The sequence below is a fragment of the Suricata suricatta genome, chromosome 17 (genome assembly GCF_006229205.1).
Source record: "Suricata suricatta isolate VVHF042 chromosome 17, meerkat_22Aug2017_6uvM2_HiC, whole genome shotgun sequence".
In the NCBI taxonomy this organism is placed as follows: Eukaryota; Metazoa; Chordata; class Mammalia; order Carnivora; family Herpestidae; genus Suricata; species Suricata suricatta.
In genome coordinates this window covers 17,290,700-17,307,831 of record NC_043716.1, presented here as the reverse complement: position 1 = coordinate 17,307,831, position 17,132 = coordinate 17,290,700, and the positions used below count along the sequence as shown (strand labels likewise).

Sequence of the window (17,132 nt, the reverse complement as noted above, 5' to 3'; positions counted from 1 at the left end):
GGGCACTTGAGGGGAAGAGCACTGGGTGTTGTATGGAAAACAATTTGACAATAAAATATTATGGAAAAAAAAATTTTTAATTTTAATTAATTTATTTATTTTGAGAGACAGAGACAGCGTGAGCAGAGGAGGGTCAGAGAGAGAGGGAGACACAGAATCTGAAGAAGGCTCCAGGCTGCAAGCCATCAGCACAGAGCCTGATTCGGGGCCGGAACCCACAAACCGCGAGATCATGACCTGAGCTGAAGTCGAATGTTTAACTGACGGAGCCACCCAGGCACCCCTCTTATATTTGTTTCCATGTGAGATAGATATACCTGTATACACAAAGAAAGAGACTGGATTTTATTTATTTCTATATCTCTATCACTAAAGCTTGTTGAATTGAGTTCTCAGAATCTTTATAACAAATCTTGAAATACTGAGATTTTAGCTAGGGCACTTTGTACCTTAATTTGCTATTTATTTTAGAAAATAACTTTTTAAGCAGTTGGAGTTTGTTCACCATACTGAAGATCAAGTAATTTTATCTGGTGTTTGTTAAATTGCTTGGGCTGGTTATATTTAAGAGAGATTAAGGTATAATTAAAATGTTATTTGTTTTATAATATCCAGAGAGACTGGGATGGTGTGATTTTAGAACAAATGGAGATTTAGACCCCAATTCTAAATTCTAGTTTACTTTAAAATTATGAAATATTTAGGGTGCCTGTCTAGCTCAGTTGGAGGAGCATGAGACTCTTAATCTTGGAGTTGTGAGTTTAAGCCTTACATTGGGCATGGAGATTACTAAAAAACAAAAACAAAACAAAACCCTCAAAAAATGTTATGGAATATATAGAATTTTCTGGAAGCCGCCTTTGTGTCCGGAACATCAAAGGGAATCTTTGACTTTTGGTTACTATTTTTAAAAAATGAAAAAGGGGCAGTTTTCTAAATGACCTTGATTTCTTTGAGAGGTTGGGGATGGGCATGTGTGGTGTTTTCTGTTGCCTGAATTTAATTTTCTTTTCCATGGTGCATTACAGGGTCTTTTGTGGCTCTCCCATACATTTGCGGCAGTAAGAAAAACCAGTGAGTGTCCACTGGAAAAGCTGATTTTATAAACACATATCCCTTCGATTAGCATTCTTTTCCTATTTGAAGATGTATAGATGCAGAAAAGAATTAAGCAGTTGTATGAAAAAGAGAAAGGAAGAACACTTGGCAGAGAGCAGACAGGTTGGTGAGAAGCCCAACTAGAACGGAGGTTGGGAGGACTCGACAGTAGAGAAAGCACAGGTCAGAGAAGGCCAAAGGAAGCCCCAGTACCAGTAGGTGGGAATGGACAGCAAGCTGGCTCATGTCATGTTGCTCAAGGAGTGTGTTTTGTGTAAACATGTAAACGTGTTTCAAAGAGCCACTTTGTGTTTTAACATCTCCACAATCGAGATGTTTCTTACCATCAATCATAACTCATAGATGAATAAACAGCATGTTTGTTTTTCTTTTTTGGGGGGTACATAAAACAATGGCACATTTATCATTAGTGGCATCTTACAGTTAATGAAATATGGTGTCCCTGCATTGCTCCTAAGGAAGAATATTGGTTGTATTAGCCTGTTTGCATTATATGATCTGGCAGACAAAAGGGTTTTTTTTAAACAGTTTTTTAAAACATCCAGAAACAGACTCTCAGCATTTAACTGATCCAGACAGCTGACTCTTGATGTTATTTCAGTAGAAATCTCTCTCTAAGGTGATTTATGTGAAATGAGCAACTGCTTTTGAAAAATATCCACCACGAAATAGGCTGCATTTGTAGTTGCCAGAAATTCTGAATCAAGTGTAAGTAATCACTTGAAAGAAATGTAAGTAACCTCCCCCCCCCCCTCCACCTTAGGGGAGGGGCAGATTCCCTGCAGCGGCTAAGTACTCTTCATTAGGCAAGAACAACTTGTGTCGTAACTTCTCATTGGCATTGCTTAGACAATGTCTTTGTATTATTTGTGCCTCAAGTTCATCTCTATTTTATTGTTCAATCTCTTTGGAATTTTGCCATCAATTATTGAGCCCGTGGACTTACTTGCCTTGTTTGACAGACTTGGGCATTTGAGTGAAAATACCTCAACTCATAAAACTATTCTTGGGGTGCCTGGGTGGCTCAGTTGGTCGGGCGTCCAACTTCGGCTCAGGTCATGAACTCACTGTGAGTGAGTTCGAGCCCCGCATCGGGCTCTGTGCTGACAGCTCAGAGCCTGGAGCCTGCTTTGGGTTCTGTGTCTCTCTCTCTTTTTGTGCCCCTCCCCTACTCCTACTCTGTCTCTGTCTGTCTCTCTCTCTCTCAAAAATAAGATTTTTAAAAGTTTTAAAAAGAACATTTTATTTAAAAAAAAAACCCTATTCTTAAGTTTTCCTCTATTGCTTTGGCTACTATAAAGCTCATAGTCAACTGTACAGCCTTTCTGGTTAAGGAATGTAGAATAATTCAGCTTATATTTTGTGTACAGACCACCTTCAGCCCCTCTCATCCTCACTTCAGAACTTTCCTACCCATTTTCCCCCTTCCCCAGACTTTTATTGTTTCTATTATTTTTAAATCATATACTGTATGTTTATTTCTTAGCTACCTCTCATTTGTTTTGGAATGGGGTGGGATATAAAGGCTAATAAAAACACCCAACAATGAAATCCATCTTTTTGTTAAAAAATAAAATCCATCTTTTAAAACCTTTCTTCAGTGTAGTGAAAAGAGCAAATTAAAACAAATTCTGTAGTGAAGCAGAAAGTCCATTTTTTCCTTTCTTCATGTGTGTCTTAAATGAGGTGAATTGTTTTTGGGAAAGGAAAACTTCATTTTGCTGACCCATCTGTGATGGTTCTAGTATTTGGGGACAACAAAGGATTGTGAGCTCTTTCAAGTTATTTCTAATTTAGAGACTGGATGTTTAAAGAAATGATAATGATAAACATTTGAATGACTTTTAAAGTTAGTTCCTAATGGGGCACCTGGGTGGCTCAGTGGTTGAGTGGCTGACTCGGGTCATGATCTCACGGTTCATGGGTTGAAACCCCACATCGGGCCTGTGCTGACGGCTCAGAGCCTGGAGCCTGCTTTGGATTCTGTGTCTCCCACTCTCTCTGTTCCTCCCCTGCTAGTGCTCTCTTTGCCTCTCAAAAATAAACATACATTAGAAAAAAATTTAAAGTTAATGACTCTTGATCAGCTGAAATAATGTGAGAGAGCTATATTCTTTTCTAACAGAAAAGGTGCATTTTCTCCTGGCATGTTGCCTGAGAATAGGAAAGGTAGAAAAGTACCCTTGTTTCTGTACATCTGTGTATATGTATTTTAAGTGGAGTTAATTACGTGAATAAAATGCAGAGAATTTATAGTTTATAACATAGCGGAAGGAACAAAAGCGGGGCAGAGGGGGGAGTGGAGAGGGTTAACTGTCATTGATGCATGCATTTTATTTAAACATTTGTCTTCTCTTAACCAAATTGAGTCCAGAGTGGTAACTGGACTCCTCTCACCATAGCATATTTTCCTTGTTCCCCCTATTTCTTCTGCCTCTGAAAAAACAGTAGCATGAAAGATTGAGAATTATAGTCAAAGATATATATAAAATTATACTAACCTAATACTTTGTGTTATGCCAATTCATTTTTAATTGTTTCCTCTTTTCGGTGCTTTATGTTGTTAGTACCTATGCCCCCTTTTCTTGTTCTTAACTTTTTTTTGCTTTGCACTTCTTTTTCTTACGCTCGATATAAACCTCCTTTCCTTTGATTCTTCTGTCTACCAGCCCTTGGGGACAAAAGTCATTCTGATGAGTTGTCTTGCAATACTGAAATCATAACAATGTCCAAGTCTATTTGGCATCTGGCACTGTAAGTTAATCTAAAACATTAATCTGGAGATTAAAGTCAATCATCTCGATCCGTTTGATGCAGAGAATACTATTATATTAAACCTTGCATTCATATGGAGGGAATTAATAAGAAAATGTTTGGAAACTTAAGCTGCTTCTTGTCAGTGATGTGTTCTTCACTCATACTGGAGATGATCAATCAATTCTAGATATTCATGTTTTATCACAGCCTCATATTATATTACATTACTATCAGAATCCCTTTCCTATATGCTTTGAAAGAAGGTTCTTTTTTAACAAATATACCTTCACAGAAAATTCCAGTCTTTCTCAAGCAGATTTATGGAACACAGTTCTTAAAGGTGTTCATTCTACCTTGAAGTGTATGTTGTTATTAAAAACTGAAAAGAATAAGAAAATAAAATGGCATTGAATGAAGCTTGTTAATGACTCTATTCAGTCTCCTAAAATTATGAAATAGAGTACTGCTTCAGTCTGCTTCTGTATATTACTGGTTTTTCCTCCTAGAAACTGTATGTGATTATTTTTGGTAAAGGTAGCTGATAGGGAGTTTAGATCATTACCTATCTAATAAAGAAAGTTAAAATTTACTTATTGGAAGATTTCCTGAAATAACATACCTTTTGTTTTTCAAGCACTGAAATAAAAATGTTTGTAAAGTCTTCTTTGTGTTATAGATATTGTTGTTTTTTAAGTTAACAGACTTTATTTTTTAGAGCAATTTTAGATTCATAGCAATATCAAGTGGAAAGTATAGAGCTCCCAACTATTTCTTTCACTTTCCCCTTCAGCGTCCTGCTGCCCACATCCCATACTGGTATGGAACATTTGTGACAATTGATGAACTGACACAGACACATTGTCACCCACAGTCCACAGTTTATATTCGGGATCACTGTTCATGTTGTATATTTTGTGAGTTTTGGCAAATGTATAATGACCTATCCAACCTAATAATATCATACAAAATAGTTTCACCGCCCCCCAAATCTCTGTGCCTCACGTGTTCTTCCCTCCTTCTCTCCAAACTGACAGTCACTGATCTTTTTACTGTCTCTATAGTTTTTCCTTTACCTAATGTCATATAGTTAGACTCCTGTGATATTCAGCTTTTTCATGTTGACTTTCTTCACTTGGTAATATGTATTTGTTTCCTCTTCTTTTTGAGGCTTAATAGCTCATTTCTTTTTAGTGCTGAATAATATTCCTTTGTAGGGGATTTACCACAGTTTTATTTATCTATTCACTTATTGAAGGACATATCGGTTGTTTCCAAGTTTGGGTAATTATGAATAAAGTTTCTGTAAAAGTTAATGTGGAGGTTTTTGTATGGTTACAGGTCTTCAGCTTATTGAGTAAATGCCAAAGAGTTTGATGGCTGGATGGTATGATCATGTTACTGTTTTGTTTTGTTTTTTTAAATAAATTATGTAGAGGCACCTGGGTGGCTCAGTCAGTTGAGCATCCAACTTTGCCTCAGATCATGATCTTGGTTCAGGAGTTTAAGCCCCGCATGAGGCTCTGTGCTGAAGAGCTCAGAGCCCAGAGCCTGCTTCAGATTCTGTGTCTCCATCTTTCTCTGCCTCTCCCGTGCTTGTGCTCTCTTTCTCTTTCAAAAAGAAAAAAAAAAAACCATTAAAAAGAAATTTAAAAAAAAGAATTGATATGTTTCTTTAAAAAAAAAAGGAACTTATATAGAACAAATAAAAAATCTGCAAAATCTTCCTTTTGCTAACAAAATTAAAACTTGGTCCAGGTAATTGTTGAAGGTTTTTCTGGGGGACATGTCAGTTGTGGTGCAAGCAAATGAATGACTCTTGTTTTTTCCTTCCACCAGCATTGCTGCAGTGCTCTCCTAGCTGGTCTCCTTAGGGCCAGTTTCACCCACTTTCATTTTAGTTTGTTCTCATTTGCAGGCTTAGTGGAAGGTTGAGATTATGCATGTAGTGTGCCTAGCACAGTGCCAGACTCAGAGTAGTCATAGGATATTTGGTTTGTAGCACCGTTTCTATCCCGTGTTCTCAACTGTTTGTTAATAAAGATTATCCCTCACCCTAGCATACTATTAAAGGACTCCTAAAAACGGGCTTCTTATGGCTCAGTTAGTTTAGCAGCCAACTCTTGGTTCTGGCTCAGGTCATGCTCTCATGAGTTCAAGCCCCACTTTGGGTCCTCTGCCCCCTCTCTCTCTCCATTTCTCCCTCTCCTCCCTCTCCAAAATAAATAAACATTAACAACCACAAAAAAAAAAGGACTCCTAAAAACCAACCTCAGCCTCACTTCCTAGACTTACTGTACTGTTACGGATATTTTCCTTCTTAATCTCTTTTTTTTTTTTGCTGTTGTTTAATTGTGAAAAACATGACCTACATTTACCCTCTTTGCTGTTTTTAAGTGTACAGTGCAGTTGTGTTAACTCTAGGCAATTATTGTTTTAACAGATCTCTAGAATATTTCGTCTTGCAAAACTGAAACTCTATACCACTGAACAACTCTTCATCCCTTCACCCTCTCAGCCCCTAGTATCCATTTCCTACTGTGTTTCTATGAGTTTAATTACTTTAGATAGCTTATGTAAGTGGAATTAGGCAGTATTTGTTTTTCTGACTGGCTTGTTTCCCTTAGTACGATGCCCTCAAGGCTCATTCATGTCAGGGCCTATGACAGGATTTCCTTCTAAGACTGAATAACATTCCTCTCTCTATATATCTCTGTCTGTCTATCTCTGTCTCTGTCTCTATCTCTATCTATCTATTCTTTTATCCTGTTGATGGATGGATGCTTCTACCTCTTGACTATTGTGAATAATGCTTCAGTGAACAGGAGCGTGCAAGTCGCTCTTGGAGATCCCATTTTCAGTTCTTCTAGATGTAGACCACACAGCAGGATTGCTGGATCGTATGATAATTCTGTTTTTAATTTTTTGAGGAACCTCCATTCTGCTTTCCGTAGCGGCTGCGCCATTGCACATTCGCTGCAGCAGCACGCAGGGTTTGTCCACATCCTCGCCAGTACTTGTCGTTCTGATAGCGGCCACCTTGGTGGTGCAAGGTGAGCTCTCACTGTGGTTTTGATTTGCATTTCCTGAATGACTAGTGGTATTGATTAGCATCTTTTCGTATGCTTGTTTTCCACTTGTGTATTTTCTTTGGAGAAATGTGTATGCACGTCCTTTGCTCATTTTTTAATCAGGCGATTTTTTTAAGTTGTAGGAATTTTTAAAATACATTCAATATATAAAAAAAGGTTTTATATTATTTTTTATATTTGATATTAATCTCCTATCAGATATATGGTTTGCAAATATTCTCCCATTTTGTAGGTTGAACTTTTTTTACTCCACTGTTTCCTTTGCTGTGCAGCTTAAAGTTTGATATTATCCTATTTGTCTATTTTTACTTTTGTCACCTGTGCTTTTGGTGTCATCTGAGAAATCATTGCCAAATCCAATACCATAAAGCTTTTCCCCTATGTCTGTGTTTTCCTCTAGGAGTTTGATAGTTTCAGGTCTTATATTTAGGGTTTTGATGCATTTTGAGTTAATTTTTGTATATGGGATAAGGGTCCAACTTCACTTTTTTGCATGTGGTTGTCCTGTTTTCTCCGTATTATGGATTATACTATGACCCGCAGGTCAGCAGCTTCAGAAGATCTGTGAGTCCCTGAAATTGTGTGCAATACTTTGTGCGTGTGTGTATGTGTATGAGAGAGAGACTTTTTAAGAAGGATCCATTACCTTGGATTAGATTCTGAAAGTGATCACCTCCAGTCCCAAGGCTAGCACTATGACAGTATTAGAGAGGTAATTATTTAAATTTAAATTTGTCATCGAGCCTGGCCTGGGGGAAACTGTGGTTAGCATTGGAACATAGCACACTTAGAAATGCAGGATATGTTCATGTTACTGAAGAAGTGGAGAGCCTTCATGAGAAGTAGGATGGAACCGGTATCAGGTGTAGCATCTGCAGGCAATTTATTTATTTATTTTTAATTTTTTTTAACGTTTATTTATTTTTGAGAGAGAGAGAGACACAGAGTGTGAGCAGGGGAGGGGCAGAGAGAGAGGGAGACACAGAATCTGAAGCAGGCTCCAGGCTCTGAGCTGTCAGCACAGAGCTCGATGTGAGGCTTGAACCCACAAACTGTGAGATCATGACCTGAGCTGAAGTCAAACGCTTAACCGACTGAGCCACCCAGATGCCCCATCTGCAGGCACTTTAGTTCTTCAGTTAAGTTTGCAGTATCTCTTAGACCTGGTTGGCAGATTAGCATAATATGTACTCTTGTCCAATATTCTGAAAATCTGTTGAAAACAGAAAAACAAACATTCAGATGTTAGAACTAGTTGTTTCTAAAGGTTTCTCTGGTTAAGTTAATGTTTTTTTAATTTTAATTATTTTAGTGTTTGTTAATTTTTGAAGAGGGAAGAGAAAGTATGAGCGGGGGAGGGGCAGAGAGAGGGAAACACAGAATCCAAAGCAGACTCCAGGCTCTGAGCTGTCAGCACTGAGCCCGACATGGGACTTGAACTCACAGGCTGTGAGATCATGACCTGAGCCGAAGTCGGATGCCCAACCGACTGAGACACCCAGGAGCCCCAAAGTTAATGTTTTTAATTGTGTGCTTTTTATTGAAGGAACTTGGTTCCTTGAGGTTATCAGTTTTGCTTGTAGACCTGGATTTTTAAAGAATAAGTGATAATGGTTATACATTTGGAGACAGGGTGAGTTTAATATAACATTAAGTGAATTTTAAAAATTAGAATGCCCACCCTCCCCCGTTGCCCTCCCTCCTCCAACAAATACAAACCACAAAGAACTGGGGGAAATTCTCTTCCATTGTGGGGCAAGATTGAAGAAAGCTAACCTTTGAGCTTTATCCCGAAGCCTCTCTTTTTAACCCTTCACATAGAGCAATAATATATATACTATGTCAATTTGAGAGTTACATGTTATCAGGTTTGCATTTGATGTTGACACTTCCAAGTAAATTTTATGCCAAATTCACCCTTCAGGAGCATGTGTTAGGAATGCTTTGAATTTTTCTTTTTTATGTTTTTATTTATTTTTGAGAGAGAGAAGGAGACACAGAATTGGAAGACAGGCTTCAGGCTCTGAGCTAGCTGTCAGCACAGAGCCTGATGCAGGCCTTGAACCCATGAACCGTGAGATCATGCCCTGAGCCAAAGTCGACGCTTAACCCACTGAGCCACCCAGGTGCCCCATGGAATGCTTTGATTACTACCACCACCCATCACTGGAAACTTGTCAACTGCACAAGGAGAAGTTCCCCCGATCCCCAGACCCATCTGTCTGTCTGTCTATCTATCTATGTATTTATTTACTTTTCATTAGGCTTCACACCCGGTGTAGAGCCCAGTACAGAGCTTGAACTCATGACCCTGATATCAAGACCTGAGCTGAGTTCAAAAGTCAGATGCTGACTGAACCAGCCAGGCACCCCAATTCATGCTAGTTTTTTAAAAAGTAACTTCATATAGAAATGTTGCATCTACAACACATTAGAACTGGCTTTTTTGACAGGCTCAGCCAAAGAAAATAGTTTTCTGTGTAATCTGGTATTTTAAAAACACCATTAGCTATTAAAAAGAGAAAAAAGAGTGCTAGCATAGCATATAACATTCATTTGAGATACCTGAATTATAAGAAAATTTTTTGGCAGAATGATTCTTTACAAGTCACAGGTGCCTAATTATGAGTTTCTGTTAGTAATATTCATCTAATTTTTATCAGTTCCTTTTGTCTGAAATCAGGATGGTTCCCTGTTCTTAGGAACAGGAGGCTGGAGAAGAGGGAAGATGGAGTAAAAAGGAAGCACAATCCCTTGTGTTTCTTGTAGCTCTTCTTATTGCAGGATCAGTTTGGATTCTGAGATGAAATTGAAGAGCAGAATTTAGTGTTGACCTCTAAGTTGATGGTCATCCAAAAGGGTTTATTTATTTGTCTTCACTAAAGCCTGTCAAATTTTGAATTGAGTAGAGTGCTTCCGGCTGTAAAGGCTTTAAAATGTAAACACTGAGGAATAGCACGTTTGTAATGACTAAGTAACATAACATATGCAGGTGCACATCTTAGAATTTTCTCATTTATCTTCAAAGTTACACCTAAACAGTCTCTTGGAAGGGAAATTTTAACCATTAAAATGGGTTATACTGCATTTGTTGAAGGCCAAAGTTCCTTTTGTGGTTCTTTCTAAGAAGTATTTTTGGTTGATCATAAAAATTGTGTACAGAGGACTATTTGAAATAATAGTCACATGGTTTAGAAATAAGCAGAGGAAAAGAACATCCTTATGTTACATATTACATCTACCTTTCCCCACACTAAGTCTGTACCATCCCTCAGGCTGTTGGATATGTAAAAAATTGTCACATCTTAAGCTTCCATCTGTTTTTAGAATTATTTGCACCAATGAAGAGGCTTGATTTCTAGAATCTGATTGTATTTTTGAAAATTTCTTGATGTCAGGATGCCTGTTCCCTTTGTGTATGTTGACTGTGCCTAAAACTAATAGCACCTTATAGGTGATTTATAAATATTTGTCAAATTAATAAATTAACATATCATCCTTCTTTGGATAACACTCCTAAACGTGAATTTGTGTTTGAAGATTTTAATTACTTGAAGGAAATATTTTTTGGAATAGAAAAGGATATGATATTTTTGTGATATTGATAGGAAGTTACGTTCAGAAAGGGAAAAGTTGCAGTTCCAGATTATTACATAAATTTGAAATACAGAGTCCAAGCCGTTGTCGTGAGTGTTAACCAAGGCTGTGCGTCAGCGGTCCACTTCCCAGCCCAGACCTGCTAAACTCTAATCTCTAGAAGTAGAGACATCCATTTCTTAAAATGTCTTATTATTGTTTGAGGGTTCCTTTCTTTAATAGTTTTGTAGTGATTAAATATTGCTCTGTGTGACATGGATTTTGTTTTAAGTTTATTTAGAGAGAGTTCATGCGAAAGAGGGTGGAGGGGCAGTGAAAGAGAGGAGAGAGAGAATTCCAAACAGGCAGAGCCTGACACGGGGCCCAAACTCACAAACCGTGAGATTATGACCTGAACCAAAATCAAGAGTCAGATGCTTAACTAAGCCACCAGGCACCCCTATTAGAGGTGGGATTTCATATTATGACATAAACATGAAAATTCTTTGTGTGACCTTCGAGTATACAGATATAAAGAGAGTATAGAGAAGTAGTAACAGAAAAGAGGTTTAAGCAATGTAGATGCTCCCCAGACCTTTCCCCCAGTTAATAGAGAGCTTTTTTTGAGAAGTCCTTATTGCACAATGCCTAGCACAAAACAAGTGTGGAAGAAATGAACTGTATTATGATACAGTAGGTTAGGATTGTGTAGAAGAATCCATTAAGCCAGTATTTGAGAAGATGAACGCCCATTGAGGTTACATGTAGTGGGTTTAGCATGGGACTTAGAGGCAGCAACTGTAAAGGGAAGCTAAAAGCCCCTACCGTAACATGGTTATCATAAGGATTGAATGAGATACTGTGTTTTCAAAGTTTAACAAATGGTAGGTGTCACTAAATATTGGAGCATGCCTTCACTAGCCAGAAGGATGAAATAGGTTCCTTGAGTTAGAAAATACTGTTTTGTTGAAGGTCTACCCTTCTGATACTCTACATACTGAAATTGCCATTTTCTTCACTAAACCTGTAAGTTTTTTAAAGTCACTATAGTCTTTTTAAAAAATATTTTATTTATTTTGAGAGCAAGAGAAAAGGGGAAGGGACAGAGAGAGAAAGAGGAGAGAGAGAATCCCAAGCAGACTCCACGCTGTCATTGCAGAGCCTATTGTGGGGCTCGATCCCAAGAACCCATGAGATCATGACCTGATCTAAATTCAAGAGTCAGACACTTAACTGACTGAGCCACTCAGGCACCCCCAGTATAGTTTTTTTTTTAAATAATGTGTGTTTTTTTTTTTTTAAGATCAGTAAGATATTTACATGTCTCAACATTCAGAAGATACAGATGTTTATAAAATTTTCTTCTTTAGTCTGTCTCCCCAGTCACCCAATTACCCCTCTTAGAGGGAAAGAAAAGCATATTATTAGTTTCCTTTTAAGGGTCCTTCTTGAAAATCACACAGTAATTCCATCTATATTTCATTGGAAAAAATTGAATCACCTGGACACATTAGCTGCTGAAGAGAAGGAAAACAGTCTGTTAGCTGAAGGCATAGCTTCCTTAAAAAAAAAGTGCAGCACTGTGTTTTAAGTGTTTTTGCCTTAACTTTAGAATCAAATTCCAACAAAGAGCGACTCTAATGAAGTTAGAAAGACTTGGTTACACTTTTATTTAAGTATTTAATTTGAGCCAGAGCAAGTGGAGGAGGGACAGAGAGAGACAGAGAGAGCGAGAGAGAGAGGGAGAGAGAGAGAGGGAGAGAGCTCTGCCAGTGCAGAGCCTGATGCGAGACTCAGACCTATGAAACTAGGAGATCATGACCTGAGCTGAAAGCACGAGTTGAGACATTTAACCGACTTGAGTCAATCAGAGACCCTGACTCTTATCTCACTTAAAAATGAGAGTTGGTGCCCGTGTGGCTCCAGATGGTTAAGCATCTGACTTTGGCTCAGGTCATGTTCTCACAGTTCCTGGGATCAACCCCTGCGTAGGGCTCCACACTGATAGCACAGAGCTTGCTTGGGACTTCCCTCTCTCCCTCTTTCTCTGCCTAACCCATTTGTGCTTGCTCTCTGTCTCAAACTAAATAAACTTTTTTTTTTTTAAATGAGAGTTAAGTCAATATTGAGTATAACTACAAGCAAAATACTTCTTACAAAGATTATGGGTGTTTTGCTCTTAAGCAAAATAAGTGCGTTTTTAGAAAGAAAAGTTAATCACCTTACATTCACGTGAAAGCTACCATCTCATTTCTAGCATGCCTAGAGTTTATAACTTCAAAAATTATTTGGGTTGATCTTCTTAAATATAGTATAGGCTGCCTATATGTGCCAAATGAGAGATCGTTTTGGAGATATGGGTCAGAGATGAATTAGAGCTATCTAGCTATTAACAAATGGTCTTTGAACTGAACTTGGAAAGATAATTTGGTTATATCTTGGGGGTTTTTTGTGTGTGTTTTATATTATATCTTCAGTATCAAAGACACCACAGGAATGCTAATCATTTACCATTTCTGTTACATGTAGAAATGTAAATCAGAAAAGAAAACCATTCACAATCCTATTTATGGGAATATTTCAGCTGGTGAAGTAGTAGATGAGGCTGTCTGTGGTAGGGAAACAAATGAGGCAAGGGCATGTGGACATATTGGGGATAGCTATTACTGAGTTTGGCAGTGGCATAGAATATATGCAGTAGAGAAGAAAGAGAGGCATAACTAGAAGCAGAGATTGGGCTTTATTTAAGTGGTAGGATAAGAAAGTTATATTTTATTCATTTTATTTATAGAAATATCTTTTCTCTTTTTAAGTTTATTTATTTTTAGTAATTTCTACACCTAACGTGGGGCTCGAACCCACGACCTGAGATCAAGAGTCGCACACTCTTCTGACTGAGCCAGCCAGGCACCCCTAGTACTGTGAATTTATAACCCGTGACGGAGCTGCACTTCAGACATGTCACCTCTGTGGTGTTAGCTCAAAAGATTTAGTCATCAGTCATAGGTTTATACTTAATACAGGGATGAGGTCACCAAGGGAAAAGGTTAGAGTACTCTGAGAATGCCCACATCAAGGGAGTGGTCCCTTCTTTCCTCTTGGAATTTATAAGGCGTCTAGGTGGCTGTATCTTAGAGTTTATTGAGATTTACTAGTTGTGTCCATGTAGTTTAGCATGTTATTCTGTTCTATTTTGTTTTCTGTTCATTAGTACTTGGATCTAGAGACTTGATCCCATTCATGTTTGTTTATTTTGTTTCTTTCTTTAGCAGATGGGCCATGACTACATCACTAGGTGGTGGTGCATAATCAGGAGGCACATAATGTTGAGTTGTCTACCTTTTGTGATATTAATAGACATTGATGATTAATGCCTAGATCCATTGATTTGCTAGGGTTTGCAAAATGGTGATATTCTAAATCTATTATTCCCTCTTTATCAGGCAACAGTACTTCTTTTTTAATTATTTAATTAATTAATTTTTGAGAGAGAGAGCAAGCAAGGGGCCGGTGGAGGGGGCGAGGGTGGTGGAGAGAATCCCAAGCAGGTTCTGAGCTGGCAGCACAGAGCCCAGTGTGAGAACTATGAGATCATGACCTAAGTCAAAGTCAAGGTCAGATGTTCAACCAACTGAATCATCCAGGCACTCCCCCCTTTTTAAAAATTTTTTTAGAGAGCATGAGATAGGGAAAGAGAGAGAATCTTAAGCAGGCTCCACACTCAGTGCAGAGCCCAGCGCTGGGCTCGATCTCATGACCTTTCGATCATGACCTGAGCCGAAATCAAGACTTGGACGCTCAACAGACTGAGCCACCCAGGTGCCCCTGAAGTACTTCTATAAATTAAAACTTCATCTTCTCTTTGATTGTCTGTTGACTAATAATAGTTTGTATAGTAAAAGTAGGATAAATGCATAATCCTTTTATCTCTTAAAAATGATGAATTGACTACGAGCATCCTCTGGCAGCAACCAATTAATATTATTAATTTATGAATTTAAACATATTTTATATGTTCATTTCATTGCAGTTATTATCTTTACTGATGTAAAAATTATACTATCTTGGCACTGGGCTCCTGAGTTCTTTCAACATAAACCTAGTCTGGGTATGACAGAATGTCCCAGGCTTACCTCGTATATTTCTCCAGGGTTCCCCGGATGCTAAAGGTACTCATTCCTTATGGATTGGTCATTGTTTCTAAGGCTCTTTAAGATAAAATGATATTAGGAGTTCATACTGTAATTTCAAATTCAAATTCAAATTACTAAAACTCTGATCTTAGAGTATCTCCTTTCTCACATATTGAGCATCTGGTTTTCAATGATAGCAGAGTGACAGAAGTGAAACATCACATGAGTATGCATTTATTTCATCCCATATTACATACACAGCACTCAGTATACCAACACCAACAATGTGATTAGTGAAAACAGGTGAAGATTTTTCTTTTCAGCTTTACTGAGGTGTAATTAACAAATAAAATTGTAATATATAAAATGTATGTGATGATTTGATATATGTATATAGTGTGAAAAGATTCCCACAATTGAGTTAACACATTCATCACCTCGTACACCTTTTTTTTTTCTTTTTTTGATAAAAACACCTAAGTTCTCTCTTAGCAAATTTCAGTCACACAGTACAGTATTATCAAGGTACTTTGCCGGCTCAGTCTGGAGAAATGCGACACTTGATCTTGGGGTGGTGAGTTCAAACCCACACTGGGCATGGAGCCTACTTAAAAAGATTAATAAAAATGAAATAAGACTAAAAAAAAAGAAATCTTAAAAAATACAGTACTATCAACTGGAGTCACCATGTTACACATTAGATCCTCAGGATCATTTACCTCATAACAGGAAGTTTGTACCTTTTTCTCCTAACAGGGTAAGATTAAAGTGTTTTGTTTTTTTTTAATTGAAGTATAGTTGACACGCAGTGTTACATTAGTTTCAGGTGTACAACATAATGATTTGGTAACTCTGTGCCTTATGCTGTGCTCACAAGTATAGTTCCCGTGTGTCACCTTACAATCTGCCATTACAGTACCGCTGACTATATTCCCTGTGTTGCATCCCTGTGACTTACTTATTGCGTAACTGGAAATCACTCCCCTTCACCCATTTTGCCCAGACCCCCACCCCTCTCCCCTCTGGCAACCATCAGTTGGTTCTCCGTCTTCATAGGTCGGTTTCTACTTTTTGTTTGTTTATTCATTCATTTTGTTTTTAAGATTCCATTATGTGTAAGTGTAATCATGTGGTATTTGTCTTTCTCTGACTTACTTCACTTAGCATAATACTCTGTAGATACATCCATGTTGTTGCACATGGAAGGTATGTGTTCCCTCCCCTGCCCCCCGTCTCTCTCCCTCCCTCCCTCTCTCCCTCTCTCTCTCTCTCTCTCTCTCTCTCTCTCTCTCTCTCTCTCTCTCACGGCTGACTCATACTCTGTTGTATATAAATGCCACATCTTTATCTGTTCATCTATCAGTGGACACATAAGTTGCTTCCATACCTTGGCTATTGTAAATATTGCTGTAATAAACATAGTGGTGCATGTGCCTTTTCGATTTAGTGTTTTTGTTTTCTTTGGGTTTTAAATACCCAATAGTGGAATTGCTGGATCATACGATATTCCTATTTTTACTTTTTTGAGGAATCTCCATACTGTTTTCCACAATGTATGCACCAGTTTAAATTCCCACCAACAGTGTGCATTTTTCTCCACTTCCTAACCAGTACTTGTTATTTCTTACCCTATATGACTTTCAAATAAGTTCTTTCAATTGGTGACTTTATTCTCTTAACAGTGTTTTTGAAGAGAAGTTCTTAATTTTAATGACTTCCAGTGTATCAACTTTTTTATATGGATTAGGAGTATTTTTTAATCACTCCCATTTTATCTTTTTTGTTGTCTTTGCTGTAACTCTCTGCTTTGTTACTTTAGAAGTTGCTTTAGAGTTCGTGGCATATATCTTTAATTTATAACGGGTACCTTCAGTTGAGGTTATATACTTTATGGATTAGCATAGAACTTTCTAGTAGCCTACTTAACATTTCTCCCCTCCTGATCTTGGTTCTCTGACTTATTTCACTTTTGTGAAGTAAGTGCTCTTGTTTTATATATGTTTTCAACCCCACACTAAACTGGTATTTTGCTTTAAATGGTCGATTATCTTTCAAGGAGATTTATGTAATAAAAACTCTGTGGCTTTATTCCTGTGCTCTTCATTCCTTTGTGCACATCCAAGTTTTTACCTGGTATCACTTTCCTTCTGCTTACAGACTTCCTACAGTGGAGGTCTGCTGGCCGTGAATCCTTTCAATTTTTGCATATCTGCAAAAGCCTGTTTCTTTTTCAGTTTTGAATATTATTTTTGTTGGATATGGAATTCTAGGGTGACAGTTTTTTTAAATTTAAGTACTTATAAAGATATTGTTCTCTTGTCTCCTAGATAGCATTGTCTTCAATGAGAAATATGCATAATCCTTATCCATGTTCTTCTGTATGTAATATGTTTATTCTTAAATTCTAATATGCCATACAGCAATGTTAACTTTAGTCATGATGTTGTACATTACCTCC

The 17,132-nt window shown here is 37.7% G+C and overlaps 1 protein-coding gene across 3 annotated transcripts in view; it reads left to right on the top strand.

The window, feature by feature from the left end:
• Positions 1-17,132, top strand: part of NLK (nemo like kinase) — a 159,986-nt gene that overhangs the window by 33,330 nt on the left and 109,524 nt on the right. The gene's annotated exons all lie outside the window — the stretch shown is intronic.